Source organism: Drosophila gunungcola, chromosome 3R (assembly GCF_025200985.1).
Source record: "Drosophila gunungcola strain Sukarami chromosome 3R, Dgunungcola_SK_2, whole genome shotgun sequence".
Lineage (NCBI taxonomy): Eukaryota > Metazoa > Arthropoda > Insecta > Diptera > Drosophilidae > Drosophila > Drosophila gunungcola.
In genome coordinates, this window is record NC_069139.1 from 29,785,098 (window position 1) to 29,804,702 (window position 19,605).

At 38.1% G+C, this 19,605-nt stretch overlaps 1 protein-coding gene across 4 annotated transcripts in view; it reads right to left on the reverse strand.

Annotated features, from left to right (window-relative positions):
• Positions 1 to 19,292, reverse strand: part of LOC128266401 (neuroligin-3) — a 92,173-nt gene extending 72,881 nt beyond the window's left edge. For 2 of the 4 annotated variants that reach the window (XM_053002897.1, XM_053002898.1), the window contains exon 1: positions 19,002 to 19,292. The gene's annotated coding sequence lies outside the window, so the exon portion shown is untranslated. Of the gene's footprint in view, positions 1 to 18,709 lie in introns of all 4 variants that reach the window. The other 2 variants (XM_053002896.1, XM_053002895.1) reach the window with 1 other exon arrangement.
• Between the last annotated feature and the right edge of the window lie 313 nt (positions 19,293 to 19,605).

Consider the following 19,605-nt stretch of genomic DNA (forward strand, 5'->3'; position numbering starts at 1 on the left):
TTAGTTGGCTGGGAAGTGGGATTTCAGTCAAAACACATACAACTTTGTTGCGGTTTAAGTGCCCTCGGTTCATGGTTGGCTCATAAAATGTGTGACCCACTGTTTGCCTGGTCGTTTGCTTTGTTTTATGTCAGCTCTGGCTTTGTGTTCGACGGCTTTGGCTTTGCTGCTTATTGTCAAAGTTTCCGGCTGCAGCAAGTAGTGCGTAAAATTTCAATACGATATCAAGAAGTTGAGCCATAAATTTATAAAATTATTGGCACAAGAGAAGTTGTGCCTTGAAAATATAATTCTATATGGCATATATGTATATAAAGCCCCTGGCCCGCTTTCGTAGGCCCAAGGCTCAAGAAATTCCATGCGTTCTTGCTCGACTGGCTATATTTATTTTCTTTACTTGTGTTTTTATGACCTCACATTTTGGTATACTAGTTAAAATAAGTGTTCGCGGTCTAATTTTATGGATTAATCACCCAGTACCAAGTTGCGCATAGAAAAATATGTCTGTTTTTTTTGTCGTTAACGAGTTTATACAACGTATTGTTTTGATTTCGCTAAGAAATTCGTGAGTTTGGTAAACACAAATTAAAAAGTATACAGACCTCTGAGTGTAAGCATCTTAATATTTAAGAGTGCCCTTTAGGACATCAGCATTTGCTAAGTAAAGAGCAAATAACTTTATTGGTGATTGGTTGCTTTTCGTTTAAGCCTATAAAAGCAACGTTATGGGATTTGATGGGATTTCTCCTAACCATCACTATGAATAAAGTTAAAGCAAACTGAAGCCTACTGCTTAATAATGGGAAATGGGTAGGGGATTACGAAAAGTCCCCAAACAAGGCCCTCATCTTGTCCTTAGCCAAGTTCACATGGCAAACATAGGAGATCCTCTTAGCGTTTTGCTTTCACCGCCTGTTAGGCGGCTGCCAGCTGCACTCCCTTCTTGGCCAACTTGTGCTGCAGCAACTTTGACAAACTCATTAACTCATTATCTGTGCAAGAAGTTGACACAACGCTCGAACAACTTCGCAGGCGTCGGAGCAAACGGCATCGTCGTCCTCAGTCGACGACCTACACAAACGGCAGTTTTCCCATCCGCATTTAATTAGTTATCATTTGCATGACGGACAACGCAGCAAGAACTTGCAATTGCAATCCGTTCGGGTACGGGTGCGGGTGTGGGTGTGGGTATTTTCCTGCCCGCATTCGGGACACACGTCCTCCGCCTCATTGAGCACCTTAATTGATGCTAATTGATTGTGCAGGGCCTGTTTGTCTTCCGGCGCTGATTGCTCAGATTTACGACTGGCCAAAATTAAATAGGGCAATTGTAGAGCGCCCAAAAGTATGCCCACCAGAATGTGCTGGCAGTGGGTGTCCTGCGTGTCCTTTGTAGCTGTATCGGCATCTGAATCCAATGGCTGTTATTGCGTTGGCAATCGCGGTTGGTCAACAGATTTTTTATTTCATTTTGGGCGGCTTACAAAATAAATTGGACAACGTATTCGCACATACAGCAGACGGAAAACAATTCCAGTGTGAGTTTTATTTAATTTTGGTTGATTTCGGTGTAAAACCCTTTTGGCAAATCCGCCAAATATCACATGTGGGGTGGAATACTTCTGCCGTGCTTTTGTATTCAAACTCGTACGGCAAAATTTATGTTGCTCCAATAACAATTTCCATACAAAAACACAACAACCACCGCAATGAAATGGCATGTTGAGTGTATTAAATTGCCATTTATTTGACTTTTGTTTTTGCCTTTTTGCCCCATTGCTGTCCCACTTTTTACTGGGGCCGCCTTTACATTTGTATTCGCTTGCCTTTAACTCGCTCTGATTTTTTGCCGTTTTTGCCGTAGCATATTTTGGGGAACATTTAAATAATGTTTATATTTGTACGCCCTGGATTTGTATTGTTTTCTGATATCTGTGTAAGGTTTATAAGTGTGAGTGTAGCTGGGAATCGGAATGAACCATGCTGTGATTGAGGACTTTTTTTGAGGAGAGAAGAAAACTCGTGCCGAAGAAATCTGTGCCCTGACGTACACTGAAATACAACTATTGTGCATGGTTTGACACAGATGTCTGAAAATGACTTAAGTCAATTTAGAGTGAACAATTATCAAACTACAGTTTGACTTTATTTTAGGACCTACAAATAATTTTAAATTTCATTTAACTTAAGAATATATTACAAAATTGTATGTTATTTTCAGTGCATTACTGATTGCCTGCTGATACCATAGACAAACGGAAAAAATGAAGAAAATCGGATGTTAACCAGAGGGGTTTCTTATCTATCTTAAAAAGATTTTCGCGTGCTGACCCCTAAGAAATATCATTACTGTCCACATTTCTGTTTTCGTTGCGTGGATCATAGAGATTTCATTATTTTTTAACGTTCACCTTTTTTGGTACAATATTTCTCTGTTATTTTCGAGGGTCAAGCAGGCGAATTGACTTGACTTTTATGGCGGTCATAAAAGGGACTTTAATGTGTTTTATGCCCCTTGCCAAAGTACGAAAGCAAACTTCTGCTGTCCTTCACATAAATCGCCCTGAAACACACCCGGAAAGTCCGATGGAATTATGCGTGAGCGCACATTAAATGAGCAACGAACGATGTTTTCTACTTTTAGAATTTATTCCAGGACTTCACGGCATGTGTGTGATAGGGAATGCCTTGGGCATTGACTTCTTCGCATCCAAATCAAGTTGTCGAGGCAAGATTACCCGAGCGGGCTGGCAGGCAGTCAAATGAGCTGGCATAAATCCTCGCCGCTGGCCAAATATTGATCGGCCGACGTGCTTGAGGTCTACCTCATTTTAGCCATCCAGAAAGTCGCCTGGCAGCGTTTGTTTGTCGCCCTCGCCTCTGCTGACAATCTGTCAGGTGCCACTTAACATAAAGGTGGGTAAGCCGAGAAGAAGCGGAAGGTGTTTACCTTTAGCTTTCACCATGCACGCAAATCCTCCGAAGCAATCAATTGGTTTTTATTGAATTTTCCCGAGCTAGCCATCACTTTGGTAACGCCAGTTCGGCGAAGGACATCCATTCTGATTGACACACCTTACAGTTACACAAGAAATAGTTTTGAAATTAACCGATTATTGTTTTTTGATTTTCGGACAGTTTTTTTTTAACACATCAAATTTTGCTTTTACGAACTATACTACATAACCTTAAATGCTTTTGTTTAAAAACAAAATCCAGCATTAATAACATGGACTTAAATGATTTTTATTTTTAAATATTCATATTTTTATCGCTTAAATTTGTTTTGATAAATAAGCAAAAAATGAAGCAAATACTTTTTTTTTTAATTTGAAGTCAGACTTGGGCTGCCTTTAACGGGAAAACACTTATTGATTTTAAATTTTAGTTCAATGTTTTTAAATAAATTTTTTTATTTAATGATACTAATCTTTTCTTTTTTTTTTCTTTTCTTTCTTTTCCCAAAAGGGAAATTTATTAAGAATTGAAATCTTTATTCCTAAAGTTTACACTATCTCATACGTTTCTGTGTACGAATTACCGCCCGCTACGTCTCCAGTTGGGCTACCTGGCGTATGAGTGACGTATGGCTAAGCATTCGTTATGGCTCATCAAGGGCCTTAGTGTGTGTAAGAGTGTCCCAGTGTGGGTGCCAGTGAGTGTCCGTTAGTTTGCTCTCTCTGCCATCCGTATAACATTTTTTATTGCTCGCTTCCTAGTGGTCAGAAGCAATCGCATGTGTCTGTCGTTTGAGCTGGCTGTCAAAATTTATGCTGCTCAAATTTCCAGCACAAACTAACGTTAAGTATACGTCGCCGTCTGGGTTGGGGTGTTTTGTGATATCCCATTTGTGTGGGAACGAATGGGTATATCCTGTATTTTCTTAAAAAAATTTAAAAAAAAGTATGGCTCAAAAATCATTTTGTATGCCAATCAAAAAATCAATATTTCCAATAGATATATTTTTGAGTTAAGTATTAAATTTATTATTGATTTTTAGCTTTTAAAAAATATTTACATAAATCAACGGGCACAGAGTTTACAATTTAGTTACAATTTGTAATGCCTTCTTTTAATTAATTATTTTTCTTCAACTTCTTGTCCATTTAATTTACAATGGGCATTTCATCGAAGTTGCATGCTTGTTTCATGTCCGCCATGGGTCGGCCATTGTTCACCCGTGTTTGTTTTTCGTTGTTTCTGTTGTTTTGGCCCATTTTTCAAATTGATGTCTATCGCTTTGGCTCCTTTTGAAAGTTTCTGGCATTTTACATGTGCTAACCAACAAAGCTTCGCCCCGGGGGTTCAGGGGAATTTCCGGGCGAATTGTTTCTGTGGACTACAGTTGTGGATGTGGCTTGAGTGCCAGCCTTGCATTGGATTGTTATCTGGTGGTTCCCACAGAAAGAGCAAACCGAACAAGTGGAACGAATCAAAGCCATATTGATAGTGGTCCGTTTCTCATTGAATGGTCGTTTTATAATAGGGGATGGGTACACTCTTTATTTTGACCCACATGCTTTGGGTAATTCGATCTAGAAATAAACACTTTCGTCGAGCAATTGTGTATCACGCAATGCACAGCTCTCATTTATAATCAGTGTCATTCAACTAAAACTTGATTATTATTGATTGCTTGCTATTTAGCTGAAATTCAATTTGTGAATTCAATTTCGCTTCGCTGTCAATTGTCCAAATCCAACCCTGACCTGGCCAACGAAATGAGTTTTGTGTGCAACTAAATGTTAAATATTATTTTGAATAGGTCTGATTTGGACATTAAATGCTTGTATTTCATTTTTCTGTCCTGCTGCAAACGGAAGAAATGTTTACTTTAGTTTTCTGGTAAGAGTTCTACAACACCAAAACATAAAAACAGTTTATTTTCAAGCTATTAAATTATAAGTTAAATACATAGAAAGTTTTTTTAATAATTGTAACTTACAGACACAGGCCATTTAACTGTCTGCTTTAGATAGAAAAATACGTATAAAATAGATTTACCATTGGGATTTCTTAATGTTCCATCTTTAAGATAAAGCGCTAAAATTAGTTTCGTCTTTTTAAAATTTTGACAAGCTTTAGCATGTATATTATATTAGGAAACCAATTCTCATTACATGTATATATAAATACTATTTATTTCTAGCAATATAAGCTTTCGATGACAACTGGAGATGAAAAATAGGATAGGCACGAAACCGGTAGATTACACTTTAAATACGGAAGAACAGACGGACTTGCATTATCAAGGTTTGATTTCTGGGAATTGTTTCTATTTTAATTTGTATAAAGCTCATAAACCCATTGCCATTACCGACCTCATTTAAGAAAAACATTATTTAATTAAAACTAAAATAAGTTAAACTAAACTCCAATGATTTAAATATTAAGAATTTTCAAATCAAGAGTACAATTTCAGTTTTTCTTTAAAGATCTCTGCTTTCACACATGAGAGATACGCACACCCACTTTTATCGCATTTTGTAAGCCTTACAGCGAAAATACAAAAAGGCGCAGTTTTCTGTGGGAGGGCGTGCGCTGACTCAAAATATATTGTTGTTGAGGGTCGCATACAATTTGTTTTTAGGCGGTTCTCTTATACCGCCCCTCTTCCTTTCCATTCTTGCAATTATTATAAAATGGCGCACACCATCAAGGACAATGGCGCCAGGCGGAAGAACTGTGGCGCTCCTTGGAGACCCATTTTCAAGTGCTGGGCCGCTCAAGTGGGTCAGCACAAGTGGTTTAGGAAAGTGGAGGATGTGGGGCCAGCAGTTCAAGGATTTTATTGTTGCCAGCATGTAATTGAATGCAATGAAATTACGCAGCCTCCGACTGTGGCTCCCAGTTTTCTTGCTGTGCGCCTCTTTGTGTGCAGGATTTAATTGCATTTATTGTCTGCTTGAGGGTCGAATATCAGTTTGCTGGCATTTGCCAGGTTGAGTCTGAACTGTTTAAATTGAATAATTTTGATCTCTTTTAACAATGTGAATTTACGTTTCAAATTATATTTCCACTACTGTATCGATTTAGACATTTAAAAAAAAAAATAGTTGCTATAATTTTAAACTTGCATACTCTTGAACTTAATATTATTAAAAGGCAATTTTTATATATTGCCTTGCAGAGCATATTATAATTTCAGTCAGAAGTTTGCAACGCAGTGAAGGAGACATCTCCGACCCTATAAAGTAAATATATTCTTGATCAGCATCACTAGGAGAGTCGATCTAGCCATGTCCATCTGTCCGTCTGAAAATCATCAATGTTTTTAAGCATATACGCATAGAAGTCGAGATTTAAGTGTTTTCAAGAAGGGCATATAAGCTTCGGCTTACCGAAGTTTGCTTCTTTTCTTCTTGAGTTTAAATAATTTAAACACTTTAAGCAAGGCTATACATGTAAGATTCTTATAGAACTTGATTAATCTTTATTTGATTATTTCCAAAAGCAGTTATTTTTTATTTGCAGCCTATACAATTCCTATTCTGTCCTAACACTTTCCAAATTTTCTTGCCGTCTTACTACTTTAACAGTTCTGCTCTAGTCCTCACAGCTACAACAACAAATTGGGCCAAACACGTGCCAAGTAAACAGAACCCTATCTCATGTTTATTCCATTTTCGCTTTCACTTTTTCCCATTTTCTTTTTGTTTTTGTTTGTATTATCTTTCCATTTTCTGCCCTGCACACAACTTAATTCACATGCCAGACTGTTCAACTGACCAGAATCTGAGCCACAGCACCCATTCAGAACTCAATCAACAACGGACTGACCCATATTTTATGGCAAATTTTCGGGTGGGCCCTAAACAGCAAGAAAGCTAACAGGCTGGCCAGCAAAATAAACTGCTAAATAGAAAAAAAATGTATATACTCTTATATATCACTGCAGTTGGCTGTGTAGGGCTTCCTGTAATTTAAGCTTATCACTCTGGTTCCAGACCATTGCGTATTAAAAACATTTTTGTTACGCCAATAAAAAGACGGAACAAATTTTGCATAATTCGGGCCATAAAAAATGAGTCCAAAGGCAAGCTGTTGTTGCTGTTGACATTGGGCAAAAAACTAGGCAATGGGGTTGGCATCAAGCGTCCAACTTTGTACACTAAAAAACTTATTGTAAAATAACTCCTACTTAGAATGCCTTTATTCTAAAGTAATTTTTTATTTTGTAAACTCCATATAATACTCATATCCATCTTGAATTATAAATAATGTTTTTTTAATTACTTTGGACATTGATAGAAGATAGAGATTTAGAATGACAACAGAAACAAGAAGGAAAGCAAACTTCGGCAAGCCGAAGTTCATATACCCTTGCAGCTATTGCATTAATTAAATACTTTTGAAAACATTTAAATTATGATTTACTTGAGTATGTGCTAAAAAAAACATTGAAACTATGATGATTTGCAGCTCAATTATTAGATAGTTATTTTATATATTTTTATTATTTCTATGGGAGCTATATGCTATAGACGTCCGATTTTGATAAAATTTATACCATAATTCTGAAATAATTAAACATTGCTATATGTCGAAGAACTAAACAAAAAATTAAAAAACAGAAAAGTTATAATTTTTTTTCATTTATTTTTCCGATTGTTCCTATGGGAGCTATATGCTATAGTCGTCCGATTTTGATGAAATTAAAACCGTAATTCTGAAATATTAAACCATTACTATATCTCGAAGAACTAAACAAAAAATTAAAAAACAGCAAAGTTATAATTTTTTTTTCATTTTTTTTTTCCGATTGTTCCTATGGGAGCTATATGCTATAGTCGTCCGATCCGTCTCGTTCCGACTTATATACTACCTGCAATAGAAAGACAACTTTTGGGAAAGTTTCATGCAGATAGCTTTAAAACTGAGAGACTAGTTTGCATATAAACGGACGGACAGACGGACAGACGGACAGACGGACGGACAGACGGACAGACGGACATGGCTAGATCGACTCTACTAGTGATGCTGATCAAGAATATATATACAATCGAAAATGGAACATGCACTCAACCACAGAGAAGAAATAGATCAGCCTAATTTTATTTAAAAAACACATATATATATTTCGATTTTTGTGCGTACATGTTTAAAAACAGTCAAGCTATGATGATGATTTTCCGACGAACTATTCAATCCGATATTTAGAAAATTAAAACCATAATTCAGAAATTGAATTTTGGAGTTCAAATTTTATTTTGCCCATGGTTATATTCACTCTCCTAGTGATGCCGAACAAGAATATATGTACTTTATATTGATTGAAGTAAAATTACTCCTTGCAAGGGTATAGAAAGACTTGACGATGAAAACACTAGACATACAAAAAAGGCTGTGCAATATTTGAATAGAAATGGCGACACTGGCAGAAAATTTATGTAAATATGCAAAATTCAATGTTTAAATGTATGCAAACCAAATATGTGCATATGTATCTTTCTCAAAAAATAGGGTGCCTGAGCTTAACTAAGAAGACAAGGCGGCTGTCGAAACACGTTGGAAAAAATTATAAATAAAATGTTAACTTATTAACTTAGGTTTACAACGGCCGACAAATTTTGCATAGGTTACACAACAATTTTTGTTTTAAGTATTAAGCTACTTTATGTTAAGCTAAGAGTATTCTTTTCTCTGTACAATACAGTCATTTTCTGTATAAAGCCCGCCTATTTATGCTGCCTGCCTTAGAAGCACGAAAAGCGGCTTCATTTTTTTATTGCGCACATAAAATGACCCGTCACAGACAACTTGGAAAGTTACATGGGGAAAATGTAATATGGGGGCTCGGAAAATTCAGCCCTGGTGCTGACGGACGCCTGATGCTGTCAATTTGCTCAGCGACGGCTCCTCAAGCCTCCGAGCGACCATTTGTCAGATGAAAAAGAATCGCACCAACTATGTATATTGTTTGTCATTAACAAGGTCGCCAGCAAAAGCGGCAAAGGCAGTGCAAAAAATGTGAATGAAAGGACGAAAACTAAACTCACTTTCGTGGCGGAAAGCTGTTACTTACACGGAGAAAAAAATCAGTAAGTGCTGTAAATTCTTTAAACGTTTCAACAAAAAATTTCTTTTGTACATCTTTTAAATTTAATTTAAGTTTTATTAAATCTAAATTGTAAAATAAATAAATATAAATAAAAGTATTTAATATAAGAAAATTTGTATTTCTTGGGTGCGATCGTTAAGGGGAAAAGAAGTCGAATGTAAGGTCATTTCCATCTTGGCCTGAGAAAATATTACAAAAACTATTTCCTTAAATGCTATTCGGCTCATCTACAAGGATACCTCTTTGAACTAATCGTTGCTGATGAAATGAAACAGCGACTTCAAAAACTGGACAAACTCATTCTAAAACTTAATATTTTAAGGCAGGTCACTATTTCGATGTTTTTGAATGTGCGGTTGTTGTGTAAGCCTGAGTTGGACACTATCTCAAGTGTGTATAGAGTTAATTTGTTATTTGATTTATAGCAATACAGTATACAGTTGTCAAGTCATTTCTAACTTAATATATATATCAATACAATATTTAAGAAAAAAAGAAATAAAAATGGTTTTTTTTATAATAACAAACATTAGGTAATAAGCGAAGTCATCAACGGCTTGTGCTACGTTTTTCTCTGTGCCGGAAGCCCTTTGAGAGTTGACGGAAAGTGTTAAGCGGGGGTTGCAAACGTGACCCACACCGCCTGACATTAATTTTGTTTTCATAACTTGGTGCAGCAGTTACAACCAAAGGCCAGCCGGAGGGTCCCAAAAGAACCCCTTACCACCCAGCTTTTCCCCAGCCTCCCCAACTGTGGCTGGCAAATGAAGACACTTTGTTGCACTGCTGGCGTTTCCTCTGCTGCCTCCGTATTTTTCCTTTTCGGGGTTTTTCTTTCAGCCAAAGCGTGGACTTGATTGACATGCTGTCTGTCTGCTGCTTCTGCTCGGCTTCGTGCAGCGTTTTCCCGCTGCTTTTTGCTTGGCCAGCTGGCCATGGCATAAAAAAAAGACGTAAAACAAATACGACAACAAGTGCAAAAACAAATTAGCACAGTTCTCAGCTGGCTGTTGATGCTGTGATGCATTTTTGACAATGAACATCAGATGTCTGTCAGTCAGCCTGTTGGGTGTGTGAGCTGGTCACAATGGCACAATCAGTCAGCGAGTCAAGGTTTGCCAGCAGAAATGGCTGAGGACAGTCCTTTTAAAATTGCTTGTGGTTATGAGATCAGGAACAGGCCAAAGGGAGAAGAATCTGAAGAGAGTAATTAGCTTTGTTAACGCTTCAAATTAATTAAATTATATAATACAAAGAATCTTGCACAAAAATGTACCCCTTTTATAAAAATGTAACGAATTTAAAAATCAAGTTTCTTAACGAGGAACGAAAGTCGTGACAGTAGCACAATTAACATCAAACATTTCCAGTAAAAGCGTTTCAAAAACATTTTCTAAATTTCGTTGCCCAAGCATGGGGAAACCCATTATTTTTGCAGCTTTAGATAATGAAGAAAAACATTTAGAGTTTCTTAAAAAGTAAGTTAAATTTCGTGCACCTTTACAACAATAAAATTCAAAGTTTTAGTACTGAACCAAACATTTTCTGAATTGACTTATTTGTATCAAAAATTTTCCATAGAATTTAACCAATTCTTAGGGAAAATATGATATTCATGCAGCTCGGAAAAAATTAGCCTTCAGAGTCAGTCAACCAACTAACAAACCAACCCAGAATCCAGTTCATACACACAACTCGCATTACGTTTAATTTATTTAAAGCTTGCATTTTCACACTCCAACGCTCGCCACCGCTTTCCTTTTGAAACCAAAAAATGGAGCTACGTTCTGCCATCGGGTTTTGTTTGGTTTGTGTATTGTTTGTTATTTGCATAAAAATCACGCATACGCCGCGTTGAGTGCCGACTCTCTCACAAAGGGAGCCTTAAATTCGTTGTGCACTGATTTCAAGGTTAACCGGTGCCTAAAAAGACTGCACTGAAAAGTTTCGCCCGTAATTATGGAAATTCGTGTGCAACAATGCCGGATTAAAAATTATTGCTGCACACACAGCGAGTCTCTCGCTTTGTTCTGCCAATGTCATTGTCGCCGGATAATGCACCACAAAAGTTTCATTTCCCTTCATGTGCATTCGCATTGTTTGGCATTACACAGAAATGGGCATTAACAGTCTCCGCAGTTTGTTCCGTATTTTTCTGATTTTCTCTGCTCTTCCCGGTGTTTTTGTTTTTCAATTTTTCCCATTCGGTTGATGATGATGATGGCACTGGCATTGTTGCCGAAACTGAGTGTATAGGACCGGGTTTATTTTCAATTAATCAAGCCCTGCGAACCAGACTCATAATGGATCCCATTTCAAGGTTCCATCATCGCGATGTAAATGCCACTTGAATGTGGAAAGCGAAATATATGAATAATTAAATGCAGAACTGTGAGCCTCGAAAAAAAGTAGTTAACTATTGACAGAGCGAGCGAATGGAATATTAATTGCCAGTCGCGGCGCTCTTGCCTCTGCCACCATATTTCTTCTTCACTCTGTTTTGCTTCTTTCCGTTGTCAACGCCATTGTCTTGTAATAAACCAGTCCGTGAAGGGAGCGGAGCGGACAGGATGGCCTATAATATTGGCAGGGCAACATAATAAACATAAATCAAGTGCGCCGGCATTGTACTCGGTTCACAGGCGGATTTGATATTGGACTGCCTGCGATTCCATTTCACTTTCCACACACAACAAAATAAGGTAGCTCACTTTTAGGGCCCTAAAAACATTAATTTAATAACTAACAAATTATCGTTTTGAGCAGGGAATTTTTAAGTTGTAATCTAAAAACAAAAGAAAAATTTAAAACAGGAAACAGTGATAACGATATTTTTTCTGCACGAAATAAAAGCAGGAAAGTTTATCACTATGGACGGCAGTATGCGCACCACGAGTGTGTGCATAGAAGACACTTATATATAGCCGCAGAACTGAAAATCTGCTGCGATGGTCCGATCGTAAATCGCTAAAAGAAAAGGGATTTAAAGACTTTAGGAAATTTAACTAATTGGTTCACGAGAAAGTGCGGTGAAAGTGGACTTCTTGAGCCCGAATTGGTATAAGATTCCACAAAAAATACTTTTTTTTTGGTATATCTTAAAATGATGCCTGTTTGTCCGTTTTAAAAAATGGTTAACTCTTGTTTCAGAATTCTGGAATAATTTTGTATGTCTTGGGTGGGTTTTAACAAAAAAGTTTGTTCTACAACTTTTTGAAACACTTTCTTATTAAGCGGAATATCGCTAAAGGCAGTCCAACTTTGCACTGCAATAACTTCTAAACTAGAAAAGCTGTAGACAAGCGATATATGTCATTAAAAAAGGTATTGTCAAATGCTTATCACGCTGCTTAAACCTAAATGCCCTTAAAAAAATACTTTGAAAATTTTCTAATTTTTTTTAATTGCTTGCAACTTATTAAGTATGGTTAGAACCGATTGTTGTTTAACTCCTTATAGTCCTTGAGATTCCTTAACTCTTGGTGTAAGACAACTTTCTCAATCGGTACGCTGAGATAAAAATGCCTGTGTAGGCAAAATACCTGCATGAAGCGTTCCGAATGGGAACATTTAAAAAGTGTATTTACTAAGTCAAATACTTATTAATTTTTCCTCAAAAAATTTGATCTCATTTATTTTGTATCTTGAAGGCTATGCTTAATTTGCAACGTTTATTCTCTGTGTAGTCGAGTTCTGGGCCATTTATCTTTGGACTGTTTCACTGCCCAACAAGGCTGCCACACATGCATATCATACTCGTCATCGTTTATATTATCGCCCACCAAGTGAAACAAAAGGAAAACTTCCTCCTCCGCCGCCATAAATAAGCCAAGGCAAGTAGGAAAAACAATTCCGGCTCTAATGAAAGTCATGGGTGCGGCCAGCGTGTGAGGTTTATGTCTCACGCTGCGTGGCACAAGCAGATTTTACTGCCTTCTCTGGCTAAGCTAATAGATATTTATCTGGGATTTGGTGGAGTAATTTATCTCCTGCGGTTGAGGGGAATTGATTTCTCCAACGAAAAGTATGTAAACCAAATGGTTCTGCAATTTCACCTAATTACCGGAGTGCGTCCCACCCACAGCTGTACATCAAAAAGTTGCTAAGTGAGTTGGAACATGTCTGTAAACATGCTAGCATATGTGTATGACATAATTTAGGGACTTCCTCCCCATTCCGCCATTTATCCAGAGACTTTTGCATGTTTCTGACACAATTTTAATATTTTTATGATATTAACTCGTCGTTGTGTCACTTAAAACCTCAACGAAAATACCAAAGTTCCCCTCGCCATCCTGACAGGCATTTTGAAATTAAAATTCTCTAAGTGGAAGCCAGTGGGGAAATAACGTATTTTGTCGGGTGATGAGGGGACTTTCGTCCCCAAAAAAGAAGGCACACGAGCATGATGCTGTTGTCTTTAGACAAGTGACACTTCGTCTCAAAATGGCACTCCGTTAAAACATTTATGAGACGAAAAGCAGAATAAAATGGGGAAAGGGGTTGCCCCAGGCAAAATGTTTTTCGAAAAATGTATCGCTGCGCAGTTTGTTCCATGGAAAGCGAGCTCGGAAATTGCCTGAAAATCATGGAGAAAGTATTTACTGACGAGTCTGAAACAAAAAGCCTCTTCCAAAACGCGTCTCTATAAGGTGTGATTCTGCAAATGTACATTTTCTCCATACAAAATTTACGTAGAAATTTGTTGGTCGATCTCACACAATTGTCTGAGCCACATATTACACAAATGTGTGATATATGTTATAAAGCTTGGTTTTCTATGAACCTAAAGGTTCAAGCTACACATCCATTGGGCATTTTACATGAAAGAAATTTGTTGGGTCGTTCTGACCTATAGCACCGATTAATGTGCGAATGTTATGCTTTTCTTTTGTTTATTTAAAAAATGTGTTTCCAGCTAACAAAGCTCATTTCACAAGAATAAGATACTATTTTCTGTAAGAAAACCGATTTTTCGCAGTGCAGATCATGGAAAGCCTTCAAGGCAGTTCCCGACACGCAATGATTTAAATTAGAGCTGGCAGAACGCTGGCATTGATATTTAATGGTCCTTCGGCGGATTTGAATGAGGCGCTTGACTTTCCCGGAGCTTAACGAGCGCCTTGGGCAACGATTTGACCCTCGACAACTTGTGAGAAATTTAAAACTTATCAACGTTGGCGGCGCATGTGGCACATTCTTAATGTATGCAAATTTAATTCGCTTCTCACATTTAAATCAATATTTATCAAGCATACTGCTGCGCTCTTATTTTTATAATATTTGTATAATTATAATTGAAAAATCCGTAGCAGATACATTTATCACATGTTTTTGGCTGGAATTTTATATTTTCGCGATGCGGGGGAAAAGAATTGCTCACTTAATTGCCGCCGCAATACAATTTATATTCGCCTCGGTCCACGAAATGCAAAAGTAAAAAGGTCAAAGGTATGCTACGGGATCATAAATGGAAAGCTACAATTTGCAACAATGATTTACATTTCCCCATTTTAATGAGGAATTTGTAATGAATGTAAAGTAAGACTATGTGTAATTCCGTAAATAATCGAATAAAAAAATAAGGCAATTAAATTTGGCAAACTGTAAACTGTTTTTCAGCATCACAAGCTAAAAAAATATGCACCGCAATAAATTTGTATAAAGCCGATCAAATCATGAGCAGTCGTAACTCTTTGGTAGTGTATATGTTGGGTTTGTTTATAGCAAAAGCAATGAATATTCAAAATCATTAAGGGAACAGGAAAGCCATTAAAAGGAACACCCAGAAAGAGGCTAAAATAAATCCTTAATTAATTTGTCGATTTTTTCAATCTGAAACCAGCGAATTCGGTTTCATTACAGCTGGTGTGTGTCCCCCGTGAACTTTGGGTTTATTTGCCCTCATAAGTGTTTTTTGCTGGTCAATCGCTGGGTGTAGTAACTGCTGTATAAATTCAATGCAGCACAGGCGGTAAAAACAATTAATTGGGCTGCAGCATCAGCATACATTCCATTATGGATGTCAGCAGTCAGCATAAAAAACTACAAAGATGATGGCCAAGGTGGGTTACAAAAAGTGGTAAAAAGAGCAGAACGAACGGTTAGCCCGCCCCATGTGCCATATAAACGAATTTAATTATTGTTCATGTGTTGAAATATGAGCAAATTTATTTATGGCCTTGCATGCGATGCCAGGTGCCCGGCAGAAGTCCTCGTAGGTGGACTTTTCAGTCCCAGACACGTGGACTCCTTGTTGTCATTGTTGTTGCTCCAGCAAATGTTGCTGGCTTGCTGGCAGCGTAGAAACATGCAAGGCATTTTTGTTTTATTTTCAGTGCATGCATTCGATTCTCGGCAGGGCCCCTCGTTCACCTGTCCAGGCGGCCATGCAAATGCCCCGCCCCATTCGGTGAGTTATGGGCGTGGGTGGCGTATGATTAATATTCAATTACATGGCAGATCCCCCGCTCCTCACAAAAACTATGCATGCGACAGCAGCCCCTCGCAAAAGTATGCTTCACTTTGTTTGCCATCGCAGGAAAAACTTTGCTAATTGCCCTCATCAAGAAAACAAAAGTAAAACCAAAACAAAACAATATAATGAATGCCTGGGAAGAACCAGAGCCGATTTCATCAAAACTTTGCATTCGCCGTTTTTTCCGTGTTTTGTGTTTTTTTTTCTGTTTTCGCTAGACAACGTGTGCCTCCATTTGATTTAATTATGCTCGTGCTGAATAGGGAAAGCCAGGCCTGGAGTTTTATATATTCGAGGAAAACAATCCCGCGAAAATACATTCCTCTTAGCACGCAATGCGCTGGAAATTAGCTTGTGGCGAAACGGAATTTTAAATTAGCCTAATTATAAAGTATAAAGTGTATTGTGAAGCGAAGACAAGCTCAAGAGGGGAATTATCAGTGAGAGATGTTAAGCTAAAATAATCTTGAAAATTATGAGCATCTCATCAATATGCATTATTTTTATAATATCATCCCAGCAAAGGTATTCCCTTCCCACAAATAGCGGTTAAAGCATTCCAGAATACTGTATTTTTTTCGGTTTTAGGAACACAGTTTTAAAGGTGGCTATCTAAAAACAGGAATATATTTTTGTTTTAATCTTTTGTTGTTTTGTGTTGTTTCTTTTGAATATAATCATTTTTAAAACCGCCTGAAATTTAAGAAGAAAACCACTACACACCAAGTCACTGAACATTCAACAAATTCGGGCTTGAGTTGTTGCTTGTTTGTTTCGCTTTAGTTTACTTTGGTCCGATTAATATTCAAATAACTTCAATTGCAGCCCTTGTTGGTATTACGATTGCGTGTAGTTTTGGCGTTCGCCAGCCGCAAATGTATCAAACTCTTGCCATTTGACAAGGCCAATGTCCATGATTTATGGCTGCCATTACTTTATGTTTAGCTGCACGGATTCGTGGCATATTATTACTGCAATTGCCAGGCAACATTGGGGCATAGGAATAATTTTCCTTCTTATCGGCACAGTTTACCCAGCATTTGCTAGAAACTGAAAATGTTTGTAGCCAACTGCTCCCGAAATGGCCACTTTATTATTCCCCAGGCAGCCAATGAAAATAGTCAAACTTCTTCTGCATGATGTATTCAAAATGAATTTTGTTTGCCTGCTGCGACATTGTATTGTTTTATGAGTTTTGTTCGGAATTTAAAATTAATTGGTCTTTAAAAAAACAATATATTTTTGCGCATTTGGTTCATTTTTCAGCATTCACTATAATTTTAACGACACATGCTTGTTTGCTTTACACATATCAATTCATATGCAGGAAATAAATAAATCATTGTTTCGAATTTGCCATTTTATAAACCTTATCCATAATTCAGGCCTCTAAAAAAAAGTAAATTCTTTCATTGGCGCAAAATATGTGATAGTGTTTGCCATTGGTTAATATTTTGTTTGCTTTTCTGACACCGCTGGACCAAAAACCAAATTAATTTTACGCTCGAAAACCTGCATGCATAATAATTAACAAAACCCAGAACTTTTGGGTTGGTGTAGTTTTTAGTTTGGACTTCATCAATTGATTCATGCCAGTTTCATTTACCCCGTGTGTGCTTAATAAGCGACTGCATCATCAGGGAAGCGCGAGTCGTGTGAGCGTTTATTAATTTATGCTTTTAAATGATGGCCGATTGCACACAAACCTCCCTTCGCCTATCCTCTCCAACCCCTCTGCCAAATTTTGCATATTAATTGCTCATTAATTGTTGATTAGCTTTCAAGTGCCGCAACGTGGCCGCCTCAGTCGCGTGGTCGGCCTGCTAAGCCCCTGGTAATCCGAGTTCAGGCTCAAGGATACCCCAAACTTATCCAAGGCAACTCGGTATTAGTGCGACAAAATGTGTAATCAATCAAAAAGGGGAAAGCCCTCTCCGCAGACCGGGGAGTTCTTTCCTCGGCGGCCCAAATACTTGCAATTAAGCATTATTAATCACAGCGACTAAGCAACACCAGGAGCTATCCAAGGCTATGCACGAAGTGAGCACTTCCGCTCCTAGCAAATAATTACATTGGTCATCGCCCCTGGTGGTGGTCACTGCGCTAATGTGCGCGTATTATTTTCTCATCAAAATTAATATTTAATTAAAAGTGAAGTGCGGGGGTTGAACACGCGCCGAAAAAGTTAATTTCCCTTTGGGAAAACCACCATGATATTTTTCTTTGCTCGGCAACTTAATGAATAAGAGGCGAACAAATGGCGGAACCTTTGAATAATGCTTCATCGAATGAGAAAGTAATTGCAGACGAAAAGTAATTTGGTTTCCTTGGATTTGTTTGTTTATTTTCCTGATTTAAAAATGTTCAATTTTGACTAAAAAAGCTAATAATATTATGACATTTGTATGTAAATTGTGCCGCAATACTTTTTTCCATGTGCTAGTCAAAGAAAAGTCTGTAATATAAAAAGCTATGATAAACAATCACTGATGTCACTTTATTTACTACATAACATACATTTTTGGTGAGCGTGTAAAAATGATTTTGACTTATTAATTAAAGTATTTATATATTTTAATTTGTTCACAATTTTAAAAGCTTCCTAAGTGTAAAGGTAAATTGATTATGAATAAATAATAACATTTAGTGCACCTGAATATTACATAGTGCACCTGAATATTACGAAAAAAGCTCAGTAAGGGCAAAAAATTCTCGACGAACAGAATACAATTAAGCCCCAATGACTGACAGAGTTCATTGTCAGGTCGCGATCACAATCCGATTATGGACTAATTGCGCTACTCATGTCAAATGCTGAACCTCGGGAGTGGAAGGACGATTGTCTGACTGACAGAGAACAAGAGCAATCGAATAAGAAATGCGCCAATCGGCAGAATATTCTTGGCCAAAACACTTGACTTGTGCGTGCCCGCAAGTCGGCAACTAATCAATCAGGGAGGACCCGTGGTCTAAGCCATTTCTAGGCTTTTTCGAGAGGCATCGCATGATGGATTGGGTCGGTTGAAGTTTGATTTTTCGTTTTTTACGAAAGCGCCAACTTTCATCGCGTCTGAGAGCCCATTTAAAGTTTAATCTCGCGTGGCGAAGTGACCACAGGAGAGAAGGCAGTGAGTTTGCTTTAATTGTGGCTTGATTAATGACTCAATTACCGTTTAATAGTCCAGACCGAATCCAAGTGCACGGCTTTGATTTGCAAAATTTACTTTCTTCGGGAATGGTTTTTCTCTCTCGTCACACTTCACTGGCCTTTCACACCAAGGCTTTTGGCTCGGGCGTAAAATTAAATTTTCTTTAATATTTCTTTAGCCGGGATATGCTTTTCACTTTTCGTGCCTTCTGGCTGCCATTTGGCTGACTATTTATTTCTATTTTTCTGCCCGGGCAAGTTGGCGCCTCACACACACGGACACTCGAGCGCGGCACACACACTGGCACACTCACTTAAATCTGTGGGCTCCTTGCGATTTCCGCCGTTCCCACGGCCTTTATCTTCTTTATATTCTCGGCTAGGTCAGATATATCCGTTCGCTTACTTTTCTGGGCGTTGTTTTTGGTCTCGCCTTGTCAATGCAACAACTTCAACGCGCACACAGCCACACATCCTATCCAAATCGCACACCCACACACTGGGTGTTTTTTTTCAGGACGATTTTTGGGAAAAAAACGCGACGCGCTCGGTTCGTTCTTAAAGCGCTTGCACTGTCGCCCGATAGCCGCTACCAAACAACACAAATATCGAACGTGAACTGACATGGAAATTCGCCACTTCAGCCAGCCGAGAAGAGGCCCAGGCCACATGGATGCCATTCGTCCTTCTCGGCCAACTCCGCTCGTATTTAGCCGACTCTGAACGCCCGGCGACTGCAGCGCCAGACGGGCGTGCGGCGAACTAATCGAGAGAGCGCTGAGCATTTTAGGGAGCGGGCGCATGTCATTTACAGCTTGCGTGGGGCGGGAAAGTCCTCTGAGACACTTTCTCCTTTGGGCGGGGAAAGGTTTTTGTTAGGGGGAAATTTCCCCCTTTCGTCCGAGTTCGAAAATTTTT